General features: G+C 37.0%; 1 long non-coding RNA gene across 1 annotated transcript; it reads right to left on the minus strand.

Moving 5' to 3' along the window:
* Window positions 1–6,369: 6,369 nt before the first annotated feature.
* Window positions 6,370–14,284, minus strand: LOC133521435 (uncharacterized). Its single transcript, XR_009799900.1, has 3 exons — window positions 13,787–14,284; window positions 13,026–13,188; window positions 6,370–9,165 (listed from the first exon to the last, which is right to left on the minus strand). It is a non-coding gene; the product is annotated as an uncharacterized LOC133521435 (long non-coding RNA).
* Window positions 14,285–14,633: the final 349 nt, after the last annotated feature.

Below are 14,633 nucleotides of genomic sequence, written 5' to 3' on the forward strand. Positions count from 1 at the left end.
CACTTGATATGAAGATGCGGAAAGCATCAATTACATCCACACTTCCCGATTTCGGACCCGAAATCAGTCCCGATTTCATGTCTGATAATCGTTTTCGTTAAAAAAATACTTTGTCTCTAATTACCAAAATTGTTCAATGTTTCATATTTTTTGCAATGAACCATTTTTTACATTTAAAATAATGTAAACGATGTGCTAATATTTATTTGGTGAAACGGCAAAATACTCTTTGTCGGGCCCGAAATCGGGTCTGATATCAGGGGGCTTAGCGCGAAAATAGAAATTCGCAAAATGGGGGTCTTTCTTTTTTACTCCAACTAAGACGTAACTAGAGTGACAGAGAAAAATGCCTGCAATTGACTTACTTCGATGTACGCGGTTATAGCCCAGGTCTGATAAAGTGTGGATGTAATTGGCACTTATATACAATCAAAAGTGATCAAGTGAAGATACTTTTGAATAATGAATGCTTAGAGATGGTAGATAAAGCACTGTTTCTTGGTTTAATTTAATTTAATTTATTTATTTCAAAAGACAACAATGGTCCATAATGGTTAGTAACATTTAAGGTTTAAAACTAAGTGTTAGTACATTGGACATAAATCTACAATGGAGTCCTCATATAAGAACGCTAGCAAAGAAACTAAGTTCGGCCGCTTACACCGTTAGGAAAATCAGGCAATTGACCAATGTTGAGACAGCTCGCCTTGTCTATTATATATATTTTCATAGTGTAATGTCATATGGTATTCTGGTTTGGGGCAGAGCAGCTGACATACAAACTATATTTGTCTTACAATAGAGAGCCATTCGTAACTTAAGAGCACGTGAATCATTAAGAGAACTTTTCAAAGAAATTAATATTTTAACTGTAGCTTCCCAATACATCTATGATTGTATTATTTATGTTGTTAAGAACCTAGACTCCTTCACTAAGAATTTAGATGTTCATAACTATAACACTAGAAATAAAAATAAGCTTTCTATCATAAAGTTTCGTGTCCGCTAAGTACAAAAGTCATTCGTTGGGAAATGCATTCATTTTTATAACAAGTTACCTGACGATGCTTTAAGATTACCTTTGCCAGCTCTTAAGAATTAGGTACTTAAAGAAGTCATTGATGTTGAAGGCTTATTACAGAGTCGAGGACTACTTGACAGACAAACATGCATGGTCCAAACCAGAAACTGTAAAAACAAGTAGCAATTAAAATCATTGTACTGTGTGTATATGTAAAATCATTGTATAGGTGACACAGCTCAGGTAAGAAAGCACATCAAATACTTTTTGTAGGTATAGCAATCTGTCAGACTTATATAATGTATATTCTCATTATTGGAGCCAAAATATGCTCCGCCCATACCTGTGCATGCGGCAAGGACGTGGACCGGCTAGGCCGACATGGCCTCTCATGCACCAAAAGCGCCGGCCGATTATATCGCCACGGCACTATTAATGATCTGATTCGGCGGTCGCTTGCTACCGTCTCTGTGCCTGCTACTTTAGAACCCACAGGCTTGGCGAGAGACGATGGCAAGCGACCGGATGGAGCCACATTGGTGCCGTGGAGACTGGGTAGGCCTTTGGTGTGGGACGCCACATGCGTAGACACCTTTGCGCTGTCCCACATCCAGGCTACCCGCGCACAAGCCGGCGCTGCTGCCGACCAGGCCCAACTACTCAAGCGCCGCAAATACTCATCTTTACTGCAAGATTATGAGTTTGCGGCGCTTGCAGTGGAGACAATGGGACCTTGGTCGGCGGACATGAAAACATTCATGGGGGCCCTGTCGGCACGGCTGATCGACGCCACTGGAGACCATAGGGCTGGCGCTCTCCCAGCGTATATCCCTGGCAATACAGAGAGGTAGCGTTATGGGATCTTTGCCGCAGGCGGAGGCTTTAGAAGGGGTATTCTTTTTATAACTAATTTGTTCATTAGTATATCTTTTACTTTTAGTTTTATTTAATATTAGTTTAATTTTTAAGTAGTTTTATTTTATGGCTAGTTTAGTTTTAATTTTATACCCTGTGATTAAGGCATTTAATACCTAATATAAGTTTTTATCTGATTATTACTAGTGGCATTAATAGATATAAAACACTAAAAAAATATGATCTATCGAGCAGTCATTAAAGTGATTTTATTCTCATTTCTTTATTAATTTCATTTTCTTTTTCTTTTATAAGAATTCGATATGTTTTCTGAAAGAGCTACGTATTTGTATGATTTTATATGACATACATATATTATATTCTTTTATCAATTTTCTATAACGAAAAGTAGCTACTGTATCATGCAATTACGCATGATTTCTATAGTAATCTAAATTGTATTTTATTTTTCTTATTTAATGCATGTCAATTATAAGATGTAATGTTTTGAAAAGATGTGTCCCGCAGAGTTTCTTGCCGGTCCATATTGGGATACCCTCCTCCAATTGAGGGGGGATTTAAATCTTCTCGGGTCAGAGATGTAGGGCTAGAGCCGGTGTAGCTTTATTTGACGTTCATAAGCGCATTGTAATATGCCTACTTGAATAATAAACTATCTTTATCTGAAAAACTTGGAGGTGTCGCCGATCTAAAAGTACTTTCATTTTGTTTTTGTATCGCAGTGTGTTCTATAATAAAATTGATGTCGTATAATTGCCTTTACTTTATGCATAATATATGTGACGCACGTCAAAATCGGCTCGCTAGAAAAAAAAAATTGAATAAAGATCTTTTTTTTTTTACCAAAATCTATAACATTTGGGGGGCTGATATTTTGCATACTTGCTACTAATATAAAGCCATATCATCAAAAAAAAAATTTACAAGCCAAAACTCGCTGGGGGCAGATTCACTTAGCTTATCCAGTAGGGATTGCAATCCGGTCCGGCGGATCCGGTAATCCGGCCGGATCCGGCACTTTTCAGGAGCTACCGGATCCGGTAAAAATCACCGGATCCGGACCGGATCCGGTAAAATAAAAAAGACGCCTAAATACAGCACGCACTGTGCGTTTTAGGTGAGGAAAAAGCGACGGATGAGAGATATAAAGTTGGATAGAACAAAAAACTAGTGAAGAAGTTTAAATATAGTGAGATAAAAATATATTTATTATGTCGATAACTGGGAACAGGAGAGAATTTCTTCTTCTTTCATGTTGGTGGCATGATATGACGATTACATAAATACTGTAATAGAAGGAAAAATTAAAGGATGGAGATGCCATGGAAGGCATTTGTAATTTATGCTAGAGAGAAGGTTAATGTTATGTCATAATGTTGTGATAGAAGATTAAAACTAAACAAATGAACAGGATTAAGTCGGCGGTACTCAACCGACTTGAGTTGATCTCATCATATATATGTATATTGATAATCTTTAGCAGATCTAGATTCTTTTCTATTCAAATTTAAGAAAGAATCTTTTGTCTTCACAATTTCATCCAATTTTATGCAATTTCCTACATCTTCGTACGTACGTGCTACTCTACGTCTAGCCAATTCTTTACTTGATCCATGTAACTTTTCGTAGGGAGTCCCTTTCCGCGATGGTTTTAATCCTACACTCTATTATTTTTGCACGAGATCGATGTGTCGTATTTCGTTCCCTATAATTTGCCCTTCTATCCCTAAACAACATTTTTTAAATCATACATTCTACTACTTTCACGCACAAAAAAATGAGAGCAAGATAATATTGTAGCGCATTTAATATCACTTTGGTTAAAAGTAAAATATATATCTTCTTTTGTTACTAGAATGGATGTCAACGTTACAAAGAATTCAATCAAAGAACAGTTACGATGACTTGTCCTTTCAAGGACTTCCATCTCCCACCCCAAATCCCATCATCAGGCTTTGTAAACTACTCAAATTCATAAATATTATCGAAAATTTGAGTACTTGTGAATGGTTAAATATAATAAAAACCGATTTCATATTTTGTTTTTAAAGTGATATTGACATTGTAACACTTTTTACTACTAAGTTCTATTTTATTTTTAAGAAGTTATTTATTAACTTCAAATTATAGATTTAGGAATACGTATTACGCAAAAAACTAGAAAAATATGTCACTTAATTAACTTTAATATCCCTATACCAATCCGGATCCGGTCCGGCCGGATCCGGTCCGGCCGGATCCGGCCGGATCATGGCCAAAATCCGGCCGGATCCGGCCGGATTGAAAATCAATCCGGTTTGCAATCCCTATTATCCAGGCATTTCCTTTCATCTAAATCGGTCCAGCGGTTATTGTTTCGCCATACAAACTTCCCCCTACTTTTCACACTCTCAAAAGATGATTTTGGTTATAAAAACTATCCTATAGCGCCAATTTATAGGGCCTGTACCCCTAGTGTAAATTTATTCGATGGCGTAACGTGACGTACGCGTTTACGTTAAGTCTCATTTTGTATGGGATTTTGAGAATCCAAAACGTTCCGCTTGGCGCGCTGTTTCTAAATACCATACGAAATGCTCCAGTCATGGAATGTAAGGCACTATTAACTTTCAAACTAACAAATATCAATGAAAAATGTAACTTAAGCAGCTCTTTGGCTCTTGTTTATGGAAAAATGTTGGCAGCGATTAAAAACTGATGGTAAATACTTGTTTTACAGAATTTGTCTATACCATCCCATTACTGATGCTTGTTCCATTATAGGGGTGTTTACTATATCGGGCGTTTACTCAGTTGGTACTGGTTAATAAAACTCATCTCTCACAAAGGAATTTGAGATTAATTTGGAAAAGTTAACAAAAATAAGAAGTTAATCCACTATGCTTTCTTTGACATCCGCTTTATTTGTCACTTGATCACTTCCCTTCGATGTCATTATATGCGTATTCTACTGTAGGTATAAACAAACTAGTATTTTACCTCAAAACTAGTTTTTTACTTAATAAAAATTAGAAATTAGAACAATCACTGCACTTACCTATACCTACTTAGCATATGAATGTAAGTTCGAAGAAATCTTTAGATCTACAGAGACAATAAATTCTAGTCTAGTATTGTAGTAAATTTAGTCTACCTTAAAGACGCCTTGTAATGGTACAGTCAGCGTCAAATACTTCGTAGCAGTCAAAGTAGCCAAATAGTTCGGTACACCATATTTTTAGTATGGTGTACCGAACTATTTGGCCACTTTGACTGCTACGAAGTATTTGTTTGACGCTGACTGTACTATCAAAAACCGCCCAAGTGAGAGTCGGACTCGCGCACGAAGGGCTCCGTACCATTACCTACGCAAAAAACGGCAAATAAAATCACGCGTTAGTTGTTTGGGAACCCCACTTTAATTATTTATTTTATTCTGTTTTTAGTATTGGTTGTTATAGCGGCAACAGAAATACATAATCTGAGAATATTTCAACTATCACGGTTCATGAGATACAGGGTCACAGACGGACAGACAAACGGACTGTGGAGTCTTAGTAATAGGGTCCCGTGGTTACCGTTTGGGTACGGAACCCTAAAAACTAGTCCTTTAGGGTTATAATCGCCCAAATCTACAAAATCCGCAATTTTCGCGATTTTTAGGGTTCCGTTTCTGTACCTTAAAAGGAAAAAACGTAACCCTCCATCCGATTCATAACTCTAACATCCGATTACTCCGGAACAACTGGACTTTGGTACACGTACAGTCGTACACGTATGTAGCTTGGTGACCCAAAGACCGACATGCACCTTCAAGAAAAGAGCGTACTCCCATCTTAAATGCCGGCAACGCACTTACAACCCCTCTGGTGTTGCAGGTGTCCATGGGCGGCGGTAATCGCCTGCCATCAGGTAATCCGTCTGCTCGTTTGGCTCCTGTATCATAAAAAAAAATATCACACGGGCGGTGACCCCGAGTCGTCTTATAAGCTCAGGGGGCCTACCGCGAAAACCGAAATTCGCAAATTGCGGGGATCTTTCTCTTTTACTCTCACTATGACGTAATTAGAGTGACAGAGAAAAATGCCCGCAATTGACGAACTTCGATTGTCGCGGTTATAGCCCAGTCTATAGGGGTTGGTCTGAATAGGTACCCTAAAAAGGGCAGCCAAATTAAGCCTACCAAAAATAAACGAAGTATTAACACGTTGGCTGCCCACCATACTTCACCGAAAGTGTTCCTCCCGCGCCCCATACAATTTTCGTGTTCCCAGCATCGGACTATTACTGAGGTTAATAAAGATGTAAGTAACAAGCTTTCGATTCCACCGGTGATGGTCATAGCGACACAGCCAGAGAGCTGGCCAGAGAAGATTACGTGATCCCACCGGTGATGTTTATGGCAGCCAACGTGTTAAAGATTAGCCTTCCTGGCTTTGCAGTGGTAATCTACATTAGGCTATATTGGTGGGCATATAAGTGAAACATCGACATAGGTACAACGCCTTGTAATATATTTATAATAAATATGAAATACATAGTTATTAAGTAAATTTTATGTAATGACACATACATTTATACAAATTTATAATAAAATCATTTCTCATTGGTTCCTCATTTTCTACATAATTAGGCGTAGGCCGCTGTCTTTTTAATTCCATTGTATGAAATCCAAAATCAACAATAATCTTTTCATCACACTTGCTCGAAAAAGATCTTATTTCATGCAGGTGTGCTGAAGGACAAAGGCCTACTTTGTTGCCGCGGGATTTATGGATTGTGAAAAAAAAGCTATAACTCCCTAGGGAGTTATAGCTTTTTTCTTTAATTATGTCACTTATTCATACAAACCAAGTAGCATAAATGAGTTTTACTTTTAAAATACTGACGTTTATAATTTAATTTAATTTGATTATTTTAACATCCGATTAAAATATTTTTACTTAATTTTCAATCGTGGCTGAATGCCGAATAGGTCTGTGCCTTCGATGCCTCACCTTCCAAGAAATCGGACGAATGTATGATATGTCACCGTATTTAAGAATTATTTCGCTTAAAATTTTGTTTTTTTTCTTCGCAAGTGTGATGAAAAACATTGTGTGTAACTCCGGGGGTAAGAATATTACAAACTCGAAACATACAAAAGACAGCGAACTACGCCTAATTATGTAGAAAAGGAGGTAAAATGTTTTTTTTTGTCACTGCACCGACCTTGACCCATTTCAGATTTGCCCTATGGTAGACTGGTAAGATGCCCGTAATTTGACTGTACCTATTTAAAATAAATTATTTCACACCATGCATGAAACAAAGCACCAGATAATTATTATAAAAACATAGGTAGCTTTCCGGTGCAGACAGACAGACGGACATGGCGATACTATAAGGGTTCCTAGTTGACTACGGAACCCTAAAAAGGTATATAACAGGTACAAATTGTAAAGTAAAATTTTATTTTTAAAAATCAGTTAAAATTACATACATTTTGTGGGTCACACTAGGCTAAGCCTGTCCCGTGACTCCACGTTTGCGTATTCTGTTAGAAGCGACTTTCACATATATTTCACCTAATGGACAACTTTACAGTAATACATTTAACACAAACTTAACATTAAGTACAATTAATTAACAAATTCGCTTATAAATGTGAAAATAAGATGTCAGACTTTCGTAGGTTCAAAATTAATTAGAGGTATAAATTTCTTATTGACAGAGTAAGAATGATTATGTTGCAAGTATCTCATACCTAGGTTAAAAGCACAAAAAATATGTTTTTCAGTATTTTTTTTTTCAGTTTTAAAGTTTGAGTAAATTAGTAACTCAAAAATTGGCAATTTTTGGACATGATTATTTTAATTTTTTCTGAGACGTTTTTGCTATTTTTTTTTACCAAAATAAGAATGTAACTTAATGACTTATATGTTCTAGAACCTATAAAGCACTAAAAGTGTGTTTAAATGTTGATCTCTTTCTTAAATTTATTTTAAAATGTTGCATTTTTAGAAAATGATTATTTCTGGAGATGTTGATTAATATTTTTAGGCATCTCTTTTATTTGCCGGTGTAAAGTCGAACAGCGTAAAACCAGAATTATTAATCTTGGAATAATAATCATTCTAGGCCAAATCGAAAATCATACAATTTCCTTCCTACAAAAATCGCATTTGGCAGTTGACATAGAATAGAGTACGAGCTCCAAACGTCCTGCAGTGCCGTTCTATCAACTATTATTGGGCTCAAATCAAAAGTGTATTAAAAGAGAAGAATAAAACAGCCAAAAAACATTAACAATTCCAGCAGGTGACGGGGTGATGCAGGCAAATATGAAAAACGGGTCCGTAAAAAGCTGCCACTGAATGCGCTAGGAACAAGCTGCCTATCACTCCTGCAGAACAAATAAAAAAAAGTGACAATTATCTAAATTAAAAGTCGCTTTTTATTGTAGTTATTCTAAAAACCTTAATGTGTTCTCAACTGCATCAGTTTTTTTTTTCATTTGAAGTTTACAGTTTTTTTTCGGTACACTCCTTATACGAGTATATCGTAATGTACTAATTTTGATCTACGATTATATTATGACTTATACCAATTCCATTTGAGAACTATTGACATGCACAAAAGGTTTACATTTGCTCCATGGGAAGCTGTTGGAGGAAAGAAAATTATGAAACTCATGAACTTTCCTTTTTCATATTTTACTGACAGGTGAATAGGTTTTAAAAATGTAGTGCAATTTCCTTTACCAACGTATTTTCACGAAAACGTAGGAACGTGTCATGCTTTTTCGGTCATTCAGTACAATAAGTATTGAGGTTGACTGAAGTAGCATGACGAATAGCAACGTTTCCGAGAAAATACGAAAAATAAATAAACAAGTATTAAAGGGATATTCTCACACAAATTGAATAATTCCCACATAGAAAACTTCCATGACTCAGCTACAAATATCTGTACTCATCACTAAAATAAATTCCGTTACCGCGAGATTCGAACCCAGGATCATCGGCTTCATAAGCAGGATCACTACCTACTAGGCCAGAGTGGTCGTCAAAATGGTAAAGGATTATGCACTACACCTGTAATCTACCCCGTGAACTTGAGGAATACCTCGGGCAACAAGATTAGTATTATATCTATCATTTTTTAGCGACGTCATGCACGCCTTTATAACTATTCGCATCTTCCCCTGCAACTGGCGAGAGACACGAAGACGTCAGACGCCCGAGGCGCGCGTCGCGCGTCCGGCGCCGGCGACCCAGCAGACTCATTCTGGCTGCCTGTATCAGCTCCTGAAATTTGAGATTTATTTTCATTAGAAACGTTGTTTAAAGTGATTTTATCTGTGCAACATGAACTTTAATTTACTTTCATAACTATACATTACAATTGACTAATATGTATCACTATAAGTGAGCGTCAGGATGGCGGGTTGAGCTATGAAATCTTGTCATTGTACCTACCGCACTAAAAGTATGCAGTTATATTGCACATTCAGTGTACCTCTGTAAACCTTTAATATAATAAATAAATATTATAGGGACATTCTTACACAAATTGACTAAGTCCCACGGTAAGCCAAGCAGGCTTGTGTTATGGGTACTCAGACAACGAAATCAGTACATTATTCCTAAAACGACCTAGGCTTAAAAAAGGGTACGAAACCACGTACAATGGATTTCGGATATAATATAACGACGATGAAGGGACCACCGAAATTTCGTCGTTATAATCGTAAGTAGTAATAGCCAAAGGTAAAGAGATACAAACATATATATATATATATATATATATATATATATATATATATATATATATTTATATTTTCGTTCATGTCGTCTCAGATATGGGTGAATATGGTATCGATGCATTCAGTGTAATGCCCTGAACACATTGACATATATCTAAGGACGGGCCTTAATGGTAAGAATGGGGTCAGTAAAGCGGTGTCACGCACACGAATTCGAGCCCATCGTACAGTCTACCGCCAGAACGCCAATTGTTGATGAGTTCGCATCACATGCGCGATTGGTCCCGACTAGTTGCGTTAGACTGCAGGATTGGCTCGTGAGTGACACCACTAAACTAGCACCATTCTTAGTGCCCGTAAGGCCCGTCCTTAGATATATGTCAATGCCTGAACACAAATATACGATATGACAAGCGCGAAGTGGTGGGGGTAGTTGCTGTGACGTCATAAAGTCGGCAGTACAAACTTTTATTTTATTTTCCTTTAAGCATACCATGTGAGGTACCAAATAACAGGGCTTTGTGATAAGATAACAAATATATAACATACTGTAACTTTTTCAATACTTGCTCTAACAAATTAGTTGAAAACTTTCAACAATTTTGGCCATTTGGCGTAGACATTAGCTGAGCCACTTTCCCTTTCAATTAGTTTGTAAGCATTATTGTGTACTTTTATTATGTACCTATGTTTAAACTTTTTGAATAAACGTCTTTATTATTTTTATTATTAGGGTGCCTTTCGACGAGAGATGTGCTATGCTATGTTTTCAATCATACATTTGAAACGTAGCTGCAGCTGGAGCTGCGTTTCAAATGTATGATAACATAGCATAGCAAGTATAGCACATCTCTGGTCGAAAGGCACCCTTAATCTCTTTATTTATTTTGGGTCTTAGGTTAGACATTTTATAATATGATTATACATAAAAGTAAAATACAAAAAACCATACAAAAAGAATACAAAAATACATATAAACACATTATAAAAAACTTAACCTAGGGTGCCGCCAGTAGCGGGGCAGGGCCCAAGCTGCCGGTGGTCATGGCCGCAGAGAGAGGAACCGCCGGACTATCCGCGCCGTGTCCAAGATCATCGCCTTCTGCATCTGACCCTTGATACAACCACCTAGCGAGAGTCTCTCAAGATGTTGATCGAGACTCCTCTTTATAATGATAAAAAATAATTAACCAGATTTATCAAAAAATATTAATATTAAACTGCAACACAAAAAACCCGACTGTTCACATATATTTTTGAAAGAACATTTCACTAGGTAACTTTCATTTGGTACCCATATTGCTATGGTAAGACCCCCCCCCCCCCGTTTTTTCATTAGCGGGCGACATTTTAAAAATGTATATAGGCTGTCACTACCAAAATTCTGACGAATTCAACCAGAACTCATATGTCAAAAACCGTCCAGCCGTTTGAGCTGTAGGGCGTGCCAAATAAATAGACATAATTATAGACATACCCGCGCTCGAAAGACGTTACCCTCTTTCTGATGCAGTCGGGTAAAAATACTATTTTGTTACTGAAAACATATTTTTACCCGACTGTGTCAGGAGGAGGGTAATGTTTTACGAGCGTGGGTATGTATATAATAACCCCTACCACTTTCGCCGTTGTCATCTCATATATTTGTGTTCAGGGAATTACACTGAATGTATCAATACCATATTCACTCATATCCGAGACAACATGAGTGAAAATCGATTTCCAGAAGACTTTTTGTTTGCTGGCAGGCGTCCATAGGCTATGGTGACTGCTTACCATCAGGTGGGCCGTATGCTTGTTTGCCACCAATGTGGTATATAAAAAAAACCTGCATTTGTTTTGAGTCTATATCTCATTTCACGGAGAGGTACACAGGTTTCTATAAAATGTACACTGAAGTACAAAGAAGGTTTAACATGTTTATAAATATTTTATTGAAATTGCTGACATCCACCTGCCATTTGACACTCACCAGTGTTGACCTCAGCATTGTTTTTAGGGTTCCGTAGCCAAATGGCAAAAAACGGAACCCTTATAGATTCGTCATGTCCGTCTGTCTGTCCGATTCTGTCACAGCCACTTTTTTCCGAAACTATAAAAGCTATACTGTTCAAACTTGGTAAGTAGATGTATTCTATGAACCGCATTATGATGTTCACACAAAAATAGAAAAAAAACAATAAATTTTGGGGGTTCCCCATACTTAGAACTGAAACTCAAAAAATCTTTTTTCATCAAACTCATACGTGTGGGGTATCTATGGATAGGTCTTTAAAAATGATATTGAGGTTTCTAATATCATTTTTTTCTAAACTGAAAAGTTTGCGCGAGAGACACTTCCAAAGTGGTAAAAAGTGTGTCCCCCCCCCCGTAACTTCTAAAATAACAGAATGAAAAATCTAAAAAAAATATATGATATACATTGCCATGCAAACTTCCACCGAAAATTGGTTCGAACGAGATCTAGTAAGTAGTTTTTTTTTAATACGTCATAAAAATTAAAAAAAAAAAAAATTTTCATCAAACCCATACGTGTGGGGTATCTATGGATAGGTCTTCAAAAATTATATTTAGGTTTCTAATATCATTTTTTTCTAAACTGAATAGTTTGCGCGAGAGACACTTCCAAAGTGAAAAAATGTGTGTCCCCCCCCCTGTAACTTCTAAAATAACAGAATGAAAAATCTAAAAAAAATATATGATATACATTACCATGCAAACTTCCACCGAAAATTGGTTTGAACGAGATCTAGTGAATAGTTTTTTTTTAATACGTCAATAAATTAAAAAAAAAATTTTTTCATCAAACCCATACGTGTGGGGTATCTATGGATAGGTCTTCAAAAATGATATTTAGGTTCCTAACATCATTTTTTTCTAAACTGAATAGTTTGCGCGAGAGACAGTTCCAAAGTGGTAAAATGTGTGTCCAAAGTGGTAAAATGTTGAACAAGATCTAGCAAGTAGATTTTTTTTAATACGTCTTAAATGGTACGGAACCCTTCATGCGCGAGTCCGACTCGCACTTGGCCGCTTTTTTAAGATTAGAATTTTTCGAACCTACAAATTATTTTAATTGAGGTAATCTAAAAAACCTCAAACTGAGGAAATCTGAAAAAAGTGGACTATAATTATTTAAATTAATTAAGGTACATGTGTGGAAGACTGCCTGTCAGGTAACAATGTTGTTACATGACCATTGTAAATTTATCATATCATGCATTATAATTAGAGAATATATATATTCTGAAAGTGTTATGTTTCTTTTTATTACGGGGATCCACCAACATATGCATCCTTTTGTAGTTTTGCTCTTAAGATTGAGTTTTTGATGGTGTATGACCCATTGACCAATGACCCAGTCCCTGTTTTTCAGATAAACAGCTGTCTTAATGGACTCACCCTAATATATTTTGCAGAAACCTGCACCTTGTAGCATACACCTTGCTTTCTCAGCCAATCTCCATATAACCAAGATATTCTATTGAACAAATGGCCCATGTCACTGCTGGATTCAATCTGTGCTCTTCATAATCTACATACTGCTGTATTTCCCTCATGTAGTCTGCAAAAAAATTAAGTGAGTGTGGGGTAAAACCAAAGCCTGCTAACTTTGACAGCAACAAGTCATTATCAACCAGATCTAGTGTCTTTAAAGTCAAAGTAACCATTATCAGTTTGAGTCCTGCTACCCACTATACATATTATCTGCACTACGTGACTAAGAAGATTGCTGGCCGAACTTCTTGTCGTTCGAAAGTCGAAACCCTCTGCCTTATCTCCTGATCCACCTATCAGTACTGGTTATCACTCAAGTAATTTTATAAATTTCTAGGAATACTTTTAGCTTGAAACAGAGGTGCAATAGCGGCTCCGCCAGCACAATTCTACAGTCCTTAAATACGCACGAGGGAATACCATCCGGACCAGAAGATTTTTTTGGCTTGAAGTTGTTGAAGGGCTCGTCGCACGTCTTGTATATCTAGCCTGTCATAACCTGAACCCCTACAGCGCTCTTCTCGGTGCCCGCTGCGACTATTGCGGGCTGCGGCGCTTACCTCCAACTTTCCACACCTTCACACTGTATACAGAGTGAAAAAACCTAGCAAATTCACTACTTGTTTACCGGACAAAGGTTCCATTAAATAATTTTTTTTCCGTACCTCTACTGTTTCTTTTAGAGTTCATATAGTTCCAAAACGATTTAGGTTCTCTTGCCATATGATTTCATGCATACATTACAAGTATTAGAGCTCTTGAAAACCATACATTAAAAATAAAAAGATGATAACAAAGCGTAATGTAAACCAACAAGTGTCAACACTGTCAATATCATTGAAAGATGTCACTAGAAAAAACCGATTATTTTTAAACTGTCAAGAGCTCATGTCAGAACGTCCCTACTAATTTTGACAGCTGTCTTAAAAAAAAATGTCTCTGGTTTTTGGCTTCCAATTATTGGGATGTACATTATTGGGTCGAGCATTCTCGACCCGTACCAATAATGCGCAGCCCGATAATTGAAAGCCAAGGGACTCAGATTAGTGGACGCGAATTATAGGGTCGTACATTATTGCCCTGTGAAAAGAGTGGCTTCGTATTATCGCCCCGGACCAAACTTGCACAGCCCGAGAATGCTCAACCCAGGAATGTACAGCCCAATAATTGGCGTCCATGATGGACGCCAATTATTGGGCTGTACATTCCTGGGTTGTGCATTATTTGGCTGTGCATTAGTGGCTCCCATTTGATTTGATACAGATTTTATTTATTTTACTTTACGTCAAAACAAATGTCAACTTTATGTCATGTAAATTTGTTTTTTAACATTTATGGGCTGGATGCGAGTTCTTTAAGCCAAGATATGTCAAATAGGTTGGGGCGTTTTTCAACTGTGTATGGGGGTGGCCAGTTTAAAAATTACATAATCGATTCATAATCGTTTTTTTTTCGCTGGGAAATAGAGTCCACAGACGTGCGATTCTGATACTTTGTAACAAAGAATATAAT

Source organism: Cydia pomonella, chromosome 9 (genome assembly GCF_033807575.1).
Source record: "Cydia pomonella isolate Wapato2018A chromosome 9, ilCydPomo1, whole genome shotgun sequence".
NCBI lineage: Eukaryota > Metazoa > Arthropoda > Insecta > Lepidoptera > Tortricidae > Cydia > Cydia pomonella.